The following is an 11314-nucleotide window of genomic DNA, read 5'->3' as shown; positions in this document are numbered from 1 at the left end:
TTTTGTCTTCTTTCACCCTTCAGTCTCTTGCTGATGCATCCCATTGCCAAACCCAACTTGAAACATCAGCAAGGTGTATGCAGGAGTTGGCTTCCTTGGCTCCAGAGTGGGTCAGAGAAAGAACAGACTTGGGATGTGAGAGGTGGAATAAGTATAGGAGAACATCTTTTGTCTCCCTGTTTTGCCATTCAACATCTTTTCTTGATTTTTATTAGGTAAAGAAATAGTTGCCCCCAAAACAGAGGAGAGAAAAAGTCTCACCAGCTACCATATTTTCATAGGATGATGTCAATTCATTCACATATATCCCTGAAATTTAATGGACACTTCTGGAATTTTTTATTTAAGGTAGGAAGAACAGGTGGGAAAAATCAAGTAACATGAAATGTGCATGGTTTCTATAGTTACCACTTCTATGGCTAGTCCCAAGACCTATGCTAATTATTGTAGCTTTCCTCTGATACCAGCCATTATTTACCTTCACCCTCTGCCATCAGCTCAAGATTATTTGCTTGGGAGAATGATGGAAGGATCTAAGTTCTCAGTTGTTCAGGATTTATTAGGTTGCTGTAGTTTACTATTATTAAACTTTGAAGTACCAACAGAGAGCCCAGTGAATCTCCTGGGTTCCAGACCTCATCCTCTTTGCTCCTATGAAATAATTATGTAGCTCTGATTGGGTTTCTTTTATTGGTTTTATACACCTGGAAGCCACCTGAAAGCAAGCTTAAGAGATACAGTCTGCAAGTGTTAGCCTCTTGGATCACAGAACAGAGAACAGGAGGCAGGAAAATGCAGAATATCCAGAACAAATGACCTTAGTGCTGGGATAAGATTGGCCTGGGTCATGATTATACAAAGAAGGAGCCTGAGCTTAGAACTGGTTAGAAAGTCAAAGGTTCTATCTGAAGCAGAATCGAGTGCCAATCTAGGCAAGGACACAAGGGTTCAATGACTTTCGATCTATTGTGCCCAAGCTGCTGACCCCTGACCATCAGACCCTTATATCAAGTTACCATTGTCTCACAATAAACTCCTCATCATAAAAATAGCTTCATCTATTACACGCCACCTATAATGCTACATCCTTTAATAAACTGTAATGGACATATATTAAGTGTTCACACTTTGCAAAAGGCTGTCACATACCTTCCTATAAGTTAATGTTTCAAATAAATCTGTCTGTGATTGTTTGATGAGCTTTTTTAGATAAGGAACTGAGACTTAGGGAAATTAAGTAACTTTCCCTAAAAGAGAAAGTGAGTAAAAGGCAAAGAGAAGATTCAAATCCAATCTGATGTAAACATCTATGCTTTTATCGCCTAGTTTATGCTGCCTTCTGTAACTTCACTGCAATCCTGCAGGGGGATTATTATTTGCATTTTATGGGCAGGGAAACAGATGGAGAGAGGTCCAATAACTTTCCAAAGTCACACAGCTAATTAGGAGAAGAGGCTGGGGACCCACCCTACTCCAAAATCCATGTTCTTTGCATTCTATATAATTTTAGTTTACACTGAAGAGCAAGTTAATAGAGGTGGGAAGAGAAGTGAGTGAAGAAGCATTTGGCAGGGGCCAGTGGCACAGTAATGACTACATGGCAATAGCTTCATGGAAAGGAATAGTACACCCAGTAAGGTAGGGTGGAGCCAGTAACAGATCCAGAAGAAGGAGCAGATGAGCTTGGGATAAGGAAGAGAGGTGTGAGAAGGTTTTGCACCCAGCTGAAGGTCACATTTCATTTGCCATAAACATAGCCTTTCTCGTATTCTAAATTCAGTGGCATTTTTTTTTTCAAAACAAGATTAAAAAGAAAGAAACATACATAAAACAAATCTCTTTTTAATCTACGCCTTTGCCTCCACTCTCTCCACACATACAAAAAGAGAAATAGAGCAGTGCAGTTCCTGTTGGTGAGTTACCATGGAGACAGCTTCTACATGATCTCCAGCCATGACTCACCACTGCAGGAGTCTCCAAACTTAATTATTTATTAATAGGCTTTTACCAGGGCAGCCTCCAGAGGTGGAACATCTTGTTTCCAAGGCTGGGACAGCGGTGAGAAATAGAGGCAGAAAACACTATGCAATTACAAAGAATTAATTAGAACCTCTGTAAATGCACTGACAAACATGCCTTAGAAGAAACTGTGGAGGGATTTGAGGGTAATCAGGTGTCTGGGGGAGAAAAAGCGAAAATGAGCAGTGGGTCTCCAACAATTCTTTCTTCTGTGACACTGAAAGAGTCCCTTGTACTGTTCCTTCCATGAACTAGTTATTCAAGTTGGATTAGTGACCTACAAATTCCAGGAAAAAATAATTTACACTAAAAAACAGAAATACATGTGCATTTATAAATATACATATATAAATGTGTGTGTGTGTGTGTATATATATATATATCTCTTCAGTCTTTGTATACCTCTTCAAGATAACATAATCAAAGTGACATAGGTAAACTAATTAATAAATGAGGTGCTTAGAAATGACATCAGTTATATTAGAGCAAGATCTTTCTGGGAAACATAAGTGATTCCTGAGATAACTGTTTACATGATTGCACATGAATTTTTTCCTTTACACTTAAACTGAGTGAATGCAAATGGAATGGAAAAAGCAGGAAGGTGGTTAATTAATCAATTAGTTAATTTATTGGTTCTTTCTTTCATCCATTCAACTACAGAGCTATTTATTCATTCTTCTGTACTTATCGGGAATCAAATACTGATTTGAATATTACATGGTGCTTGACCCGTGGATGGCTCAGTCTAGTAAGAGACATGAGACGTGTACACTGGTCACTAAATTCATGGTAAATGATTATTAATTATCTTAAGAGATGGATAGGTGGAAGGGATTAACAAATGAAAAGATAGACTTGTCACAATAAAGTCACAGAATGAATAATGACGCTTTGTGTCTGAGATGAAATTCATCACCCACAGAAGTTCCTTCCAGCTCCTAAGATCTCTCTGAATCTATGTCATGTAGTCAACTCATTTTGATGTTGGGTTATGTGAATAGCACACAAAATCTTATCTCAGTTCCATTGTTGAGTTTTCTTATATTTATTGCTGTGTGGCCCATCTGTGTGCCATAATGAAACTATCAAGGATCTGACTGGGATAACTTAGTCTGTCCTTTACTGAGGTTTAAACTTCCGCTCCAAGTTAGGGCATAATTATTTGGCAATTAGTTTTCTTACATATTGGAGTGTGAAAAGAGACGTTCAGAGCACTCCATAGCATTTTAGAGCTAGAATAACATTATAGGTTATAAAATGAATAAAAGCTACTGTCTCTTGGTTATTATGTACCAGGTGCTTTTCTTATATTAGCTTTAATCCCTAAAACACTGAAGGGTAAGCATGATCCGTCAAAATTTTTCATCAATGAGGAATTTAGGCTTGGAAATATTAACTAACAGGTCCAATATTCCAGAGTTAGTTAGGAAAGCTGGTTTGTGTCGAACGCTAAAGCCAGCATTTGTTTGACTGAACACTGATCCAATCTAGTTTCAATTCCCTAGTTTCATAGGGAAATTAAGACTCAGAAATTTGAGACACCCTCATAGTCATTCCTGATTACAAGGTTTTAATTAATGAGAAATAATTTGCTAAATTGTTATTTTTGCTAAAATTAATAACCAACATCAAAATTAACAGTAAGACTTTAATTTTCATTGAAGTCAGGAATGTTACAAGGATTCATGCAATCACAACTATTATTTAACATTGATCCAAAACTTTAGTAATGGAAATGAGAGATGGGAAAATTAGGTAGAGTTACAAGAAATAGAGAGGAGGGAAAGTTCATAATTAATTCTTTGATGAAATCAAATGGAACAATTACAAATTAGAATAAAGCAAATATTAGAATTTAAAACACTGGATGGTTTCAAATTATATGTTCAAAAGCAATAGCTATGAAAATACAAAGGACCCGGAATAGCCAAAAAAATTTTGAAAATGAAGAACAAAGTTAGAGAAGTCAAACTTCCTGACTTAAAAATTTACACAGTGTTAGTAAATGTGTACAGTATAGTAATAGTCACGCAGATCAAAATAATAAAATGAAGAGTTTAGAAGTAAACTCATATTTAGACTCAACTGTTGTCAAGGATGCTAGGACTATTCAGTGGGGGAAATAATAGTATTTCCAACTAAAAATACTAGGATATTAAATGCAAAAGAATGAAGTTGGACTACTGCCTTACAACATAGACAATAATTAATTCAAAAATAGAACTGAACGATATATTAAAAAGAGAAGACTCCGTCAATAATATAAAAAAGTTTAAAATAAGAAAAATTATAAAACACTCCTGAAGCAGAGTTGGACAAATAGAAAGACATATCATATTCCTGGAATGAACATTCAACATCATTAAAATATATTATTTATAAGTTAATATATAAATATCATAGGACCAAATTAAAAGGAAAAAATTTTATATGTTTTTTTTTTTTTCTGGAGCCAGACAAGTTAATTATAAAGTATGTTTGCAAGAACAAAAAGCAAAAATAGCTAAAATCTCTCTGATTAAAACATTGTGAACAGAACCAATAATAGACTTACTTACATACAAAAATTGAATTTATAATACCATAACATTTCATACTAGTGGGGGAAAGATGAACTTCTTGATGAATGGTAATGGAATATATCAATAACAAAATAAAAAATGAAAATTGGTCTATTCCTCATCCCATATACCAAAAAAGAATCCAAAATGAATCAAAGATTTAAATATTAAAAATAACAACTAACATATAATGGAGTATGGAGTAATAAAGTATGAAGTAATTATTTTATGATCTAAAAATGGGAATAATTAATAATGACTTTAAAATCCACATTCAATAGGAGAAAGCTTGAGATATATGAATATATGAATGTATATAATTATACATGATATAATCTATATAATACATATATATCATATATTTATAATATGATATAAATATAATATAAATTTTATAAATATAATTTTTAATGTATAATTTTATGTATTTTATATGTATAATTTATAATTTTTGCAAGTACCAAAATAGTTTATAACTTACTTTCAAAACACACCAGAAGAGTCAGTAATCTTAACATAAAAATAACTTCTAAAAACATAAGAAACAACAAGACAAATGCATGAGATATATAAAGACACTGATTTGCAGAAAGTAAAAAACAAATGGTCCTTAACTGATGAAAAGATGTTCAACCTCACTTATAGTAAGAAAAATGAAATTTAAAAACAACACTGAAATGTCATTACTTTCCTCCCAGATTGCCAAAATCTAAAAGGTTGACAAGCACACTATTTGTGAAACTTCAAACATATACACACTCTTGTAGATTAGCAATGGATATATTAAATTACACAAGCAATATGGTAACATCTAGCAAAATTATATATCCATATAAGGTATGCATATGTATTGACCTATTGACCCAGCAATCTTGCTTCTAATAATTTGTCACAATGACACATTCCAAAAGTACAAAAAGACATATTCCCAAAGATGTTCGTTACAGCACTGTTTGTCATAGTAAAAGACTATGTCCCTAAGCGTCCGTCTATAGAGGACTAGTTAAATAAGCTATGAGTTTCAATTCTGTAGCATACACACTAAAACTGGAACAATACAGAGAAGATCAGCATGGCTCCTGCACTAGGATGGCACTCAAATTCGTGAAGCATTCCATGCTTTTTAAAAAAATATTAAACACTAAGCAAAGCCAGCATGCTTATGGCAACCTGTTTAGGGTTCAGTTTTGTTTTGGCACTAGCTGAACACAAAGGTTCTTGTTTAATTCTTAGCCTAAGTATACAGGATCATAGGGGAGAAGGAGTCTGTTCTCTGCCTCCTGAATACTTAACATAATTTAAATATAAAAAAAAAGAAAGGTAAACCTGCGCTACAATTCCCAGATGGTTAAGTGTAGCCCTCAGAGCTCAGCCCAAGGCAGAATCTAAATCCCACCATTTCGAGATTGTGTGTATGTATATATGCACATGTATATATATATGAAATAATGGTGTGTGGCCAATTATGATTATAATTTTTTCAAATACTGTGTCTCACAAAGTTGTCTATATTAGTTTAAGGAGACCAGGGAATTTTTAAATTTTTTATTTTATTTTTATTGATTTAGGGATACAAGTCCTGTTTTGCCACATGGATATATTGCATAGTGGTGAAGTCTGGACTTCCAGTGTAGCCATCACCCAAATAGTGTTCATTGTGCCCATTATGTAATTTCTCATCCCTAGCACCCCCGACCCTCCCACCTTTCCTAGTCTTCAAGGTCTATTCCAAACTCTATGTCCACATGCACACATTATTTAGTTCCCGCTTATAAGTGAGAGCATGCATTTAAGACACTAAATCATTGATTTCTTTAATATACTTGAAGTCACTTTGTGATTTGTTGTTACTTTTTAACCTTCTGTGTCTACTCTGGGAAGAGTGGGTTCTAGGTCCACCTTTTTGCTTTGTGAGGCCAAGCACAGGTGTCTGTTCACCCTGCATGACTGACCAGAGAAGTTGTTTCAACAGGTTCTGCCTTTTTCAGAAACATTGCAGGATGAACAGGCCAGCAGGGATGCCCTCCTATATGTTCTGATGTTCTGTTTTTGTAAGAAGAAGAAAAGAAAAAGAACATAAAACTGTACTGATAGGTTGTGAGTGGGAGGAGGGATAGCATTAGGAGATATACCTAATGTAAATGACGAGTTAATGGGTGCAGCATACCAACATGGCACGTGTATACATATGTAACAAACCTGCATGTTGTGTACATGTACCCTAGAACTTAGAGTATAATTAAAAAAATAAATAAAATAAAAAAGGGTCTTGATAGCCAGGAGCAGTGGCTCACACATGTAATTCCAGCACCTTGGGAGACCAAGACAGGAGGTTAACTAGAGGCGAGAGGTTTGAGACCAGCCTGGGTAACATAGCGAGACCCTGTTTATACAAAAAGTTTAAAAAAAAAAAATTAGCTGGGAGTGGCAACATGTGAGATCAGGGTGTGGTGGTGGGTCAGTGTAGCCCCAGCTACTCTAAGCTTAGTCGAGAGTATCTTGAGCTCAGGAGTTCAAGTCCAGCCTGGGCAACATAGTGACCACCAATCTCTACAACAAATAAATAAATAAAATAAAAAAGGATCTTGAGAAACTGACTGGTCAAATTGGATTTACAGTAACATTTTTCATTGCTGGAGTGAGGTAGCAGCTCTCCTCTGTAGCTGAAAATTGTTTCAGTTGGGGGTGGAGGAAAAAGAATACCTCTAAGTTTGCTCTTAAAAATAATCACATAGAAGCATGAGCTATATATTGGAAGTGCCCTGGTTTCAATCCACATGCCTAATAGTGGTACATAATACTAAAGGGGTTTAAATGTACATAAAAATATAGTTTGAAATTATTTGCTTTACTGTTCACATTGTAGATCACTATAATTTCAAGAAGTGGCATTATAAATAAAATGAGGCACTTTAGGATGCTGTCTATTTTTAAATGTGAACTTGAATTCACATGATCAAAAATTGCGTTTTCTTTTTTTGAAAGAAACACAGGTCTAGTCTGTCCTTTTAAACTAATTGTTCTCTTAAGCTATGTTATAAATCAAGTCATTACCAGTTAACTTTCAAAGCACATCTATTTAACAGTATTGTTTTGAAAAAATATGCTACAGGTTAAAAAAACGCTACATAAAAATGAGAAGCTGCTAATGTTTTGAAATCTGTTGTTTTGTAAAAGGTAAATTAGCTAAAAGATTTATTTAGCTAATAAATCATACAAACAATTTTGTATGATTCAATAAAGAAAACACCAAGGTATAATAAAAATAAAAACAAAACAAAACTAACTAAATAAACTATGAATACGCAATGAAGTATTATACTAGTGTGTAATTAAACATATATGTGTATGCTGCTGCTTTTATATGATCTTTGGGATGTATTAAATAAAAAACAATAAAACTATTGAAAACATTTTTGTATAATATGGCACAACATTTAATTGAGAAAGAAGGGACTAATATATATTTTATATCTACATATATCCATATATTCATATGTATATTTACATGTACACATAAATATATATTAAAGGATATATATACATAAATCCTTTATTTTAAAGTGGATAGATATGGAATATAAAAGGACATATATACATATAAATCCTTTACTTAAAAATGGAAGAAAAAACATATTTTATGGTTTTTTTTTAGTAGAGAATAGCAGAGACAAGATTGATTGAAGTTAGACTTTTCTAATACATTTTGTTTTGTAGGTTTGACTTTAATACCACGTAAATGCATATACTTTTGAAACAAAATTACATAAGACTTAAAAAAGGAATTGCTAGTAATTAAAAAAAAAGCAACCTTTGAATTGAGTTGTCGGAAAAATGATGCAGAGAGAAACTGTTTCAAATAACTTTAAAATGCAGTAATTGTATTGCATGCCTTTAACGGATTAAATTCAGACGATAACAATAATTAAACAAAACATAAACACACCCAAGCTTATTGTTAGTCAGTTGTGTGTATGTGTACAGAAAATAGTTATGTGAATAAACAAAGATTTTCAATGTTAAAGAAGAGATCATATTTAAAATCAAATAAGATATGCCAAGAAGTATAATCCCACATTTCAATGAAAATACCAGTATGAACTCATGTTGTATTTTCTTCGGCAGGAAAAAAAAATACTTGAAATCATGACTGAAGCAATAGCAATGAGCGCCCCTAATGCTCAGATCATGAACTTAATCACAACATTAATCAGGGATCCTTGAAAATATGACCAATTCCTGATTTGAGGTAGAAAATGAGTCTAGATCATTAAAAATATGAAAGTTACAAAAGACAGTTGGAGTTTGATTCAAAATGATTCAGATAAAATTTTAAAAGGCTTCCACTGTCCAAAAATGGAAAATTTGAGTGTTAAGGATATTAAAATACAGCAATATTTTAAAATTCATCAGTTTATAATATCAAAAAACAAAACACAAAAATACCCTTATTGCTTACCTATGGAGAAGTAGAAAATCAACTCATTATTTGAAAACTGAGAAGCAAGAAAAAGTTTATATGGCAAAACATATGATCATTAATAGTAAAAAAATTTTGAAAAAATATTATGATAAAGTATTTGTACTCTCCAATAATAAAATATTATAGAATATTTAAACCATGTGGCTTTACTACAATAATAATGGAGCAATAAAATAAAATATACATCCAAGTATATCTATTATTCATATGATACATTTAGCATTCAAATTATTGACAGAGTGCTAGATTGTTTAATAAGTAGTTCAGATATAATTGGTTAACTATTTGAAGAACTAACTTTCATTCTTACCCTGTACCATAACAACATCAATTCCAGATATAATGAAGAGAATGTAGAAGTTGGGGAAGGAGAAAAGGAAAGGAAAGAGGATGAAGAAGAAAAAGAAAAGGAAAAAAATGAAAGTGAAGAGTTGGATAAAGAGAGGAGTGTAAGAAAAAAAAAAATTCCAGTATTAGAGTGGGTCAAGACTTTCTAGGCAAATGCCTCAAGAAAAAAGAAGAAAATATTCAATAAAATGAACTCTAGAATCAGATTCTCTAATTTTAAATACCAAGCTCTAACACATAATAATTGGTATGCAACTTGGGAAAGACACTGAACTGCTCTGTGCCTCAGTTTCCCCACTGAAATAAGGATAATTATTGTATGCATTTTAAAGGTGGTTTAAAGATTAAATAAAATTGCATGTATTAAAAATTTAGTACAATCTGAAATCTATAGAAAAACTACATAAATGTGGGCTATTACTGAATACAATTTGAAATTTTGCATATTAAAAACTTTATAACAATAAATACAAATGACAAACTGAGAAAATACAACATATAAATGTAATAGATTAAAGACTAATAAAATTATAACTATATAAAATAAATATACAAAGGAGAAATAACAAAAGATCAGTAATTTAAGAAATATCAATGACAAGACTTGAAAAAATATTCCACTAATTAAAATCAAAGCAAAGGAAATTAAAATTGGATACTCATTGTCTCTGAAAAAAAACTGAAGACAAAATTCAGTATTGGTGAAATTATACTAAAACTCCCAATCTCTTAACACTGCTGGGACAAATACATCATTAACACTCTGCAGGGTAATTTAGAGGTGTGGGTCAAGTCTAAATTTATGCTAAGAAAATGCTTAGGAAATTAGTATACAAAAATATTCTTTATACTATTATTTGTAATAGTAAAAACTACCATCAACCAATGTATCCAGTGTATCCAAAGATATGTGATTGGTCAAATGCATTTTGATATTTAGAAGAATTGTTAATGACATGTGTATGATATATTATAAAGTTTTTAAAAACAGGTCACATGCTTTCACCATGATACTGATTTTGAATAAATACATAGTGGTATTTTTTTCTTTTTACATGTACATTTAAAAAATTTTCTTCTGTGAAAACACATTTATTTTGTAATTTGTAAAATTTTTAAAAAGCTTCTCAAAGTTTGAAAAATAAGTTATTATAATTATACTAGCTTACCATGAGTTGGTAGTAATGTTTTTCTTACAAGTAAAATAAATAAAGAATAAATAGTGCTCATAGCTATGATTCCTGGCATCTCTCAAGGGCTATAATGAGGAAAAAGTCCAACCTGGCTGGCAGATATTCTTATGAGTTTTATAGACCATGGTGTCCCTCCTATATGACATCTTAAGCTGACTTAAAAAGGCATAAATTCTGAGAAAGGTTTACACAGAGTAAGCTTTTCTAAACATTGCAACATCTTTCCTAATCTTCATCTCAGCCTAGCAAACACTTATCACCTTCAAAAGTGACATCTCATAATAAGCACAGGGAGGACTATTTTCAAGAAAGTGGCAGTAATGGACTTGTTGATTTCAAAATCATACCCAGTTCAGAGTTACTCAACCTTCAAGGTCCTATCTAGTAATCATGTATTCTGTTTGTGGGGTCTTGGTGTTTAGAATATGTCTCCTACTCATTGGTAATGTATGCACCAGATTTTCCCATACTCTTCCAACATCTTGGTGTTGGGAATGTTGCTTAGACCCATATACCCTCCAATTATCCAGCATTCAAATTTCATAAGATTAATAACATTACTACATAAATCTTATATATCAAATAGGGAATAAGTGAAGAACTTGAATCTATTTAACTATCCTAACATCAAAAGTGACTGTAAAATATTCTAAGATAAATGGGGATGCAGTTCTATCATATGTAGACTCTCTTTATTGATAAGAAAA

At 32.5% G+C, this 11314-nt stretch overlaps 1 pseudogene; it reads left to right on the top strand.

Moving 5' to 3' along the window:
• The first annotated feature begins 5607 nt into the window (after positions 1-5607).
• Positions 5608-5707, top strand: LOC114679757 (U6 spliceosomal RNA; annotated as a pseudogene).
• Positions 5708-11314: the final 5607 nt, after the last annotated feature.

Source organism: Macaca mulatta, chromosome 7 (assembly GCF_049350105.2).
Source record: "Macaca mulatta isolate MMU2019108-1 chromosome 7, T2T-MMU8v2.0, whole genome shotgun sequence".
Taxonomy (NCBI): domain Eukaryota; kingdom Metazoa; phylum Chordata; class Mammalia; order Primates; family Cercopithecidae; genus Macaca; species Macaca mulatta.
Note: the sequence above shows the minus strand (reverse complement) of the source record. Positions and strands in the feature narration are given on the sequence as shown.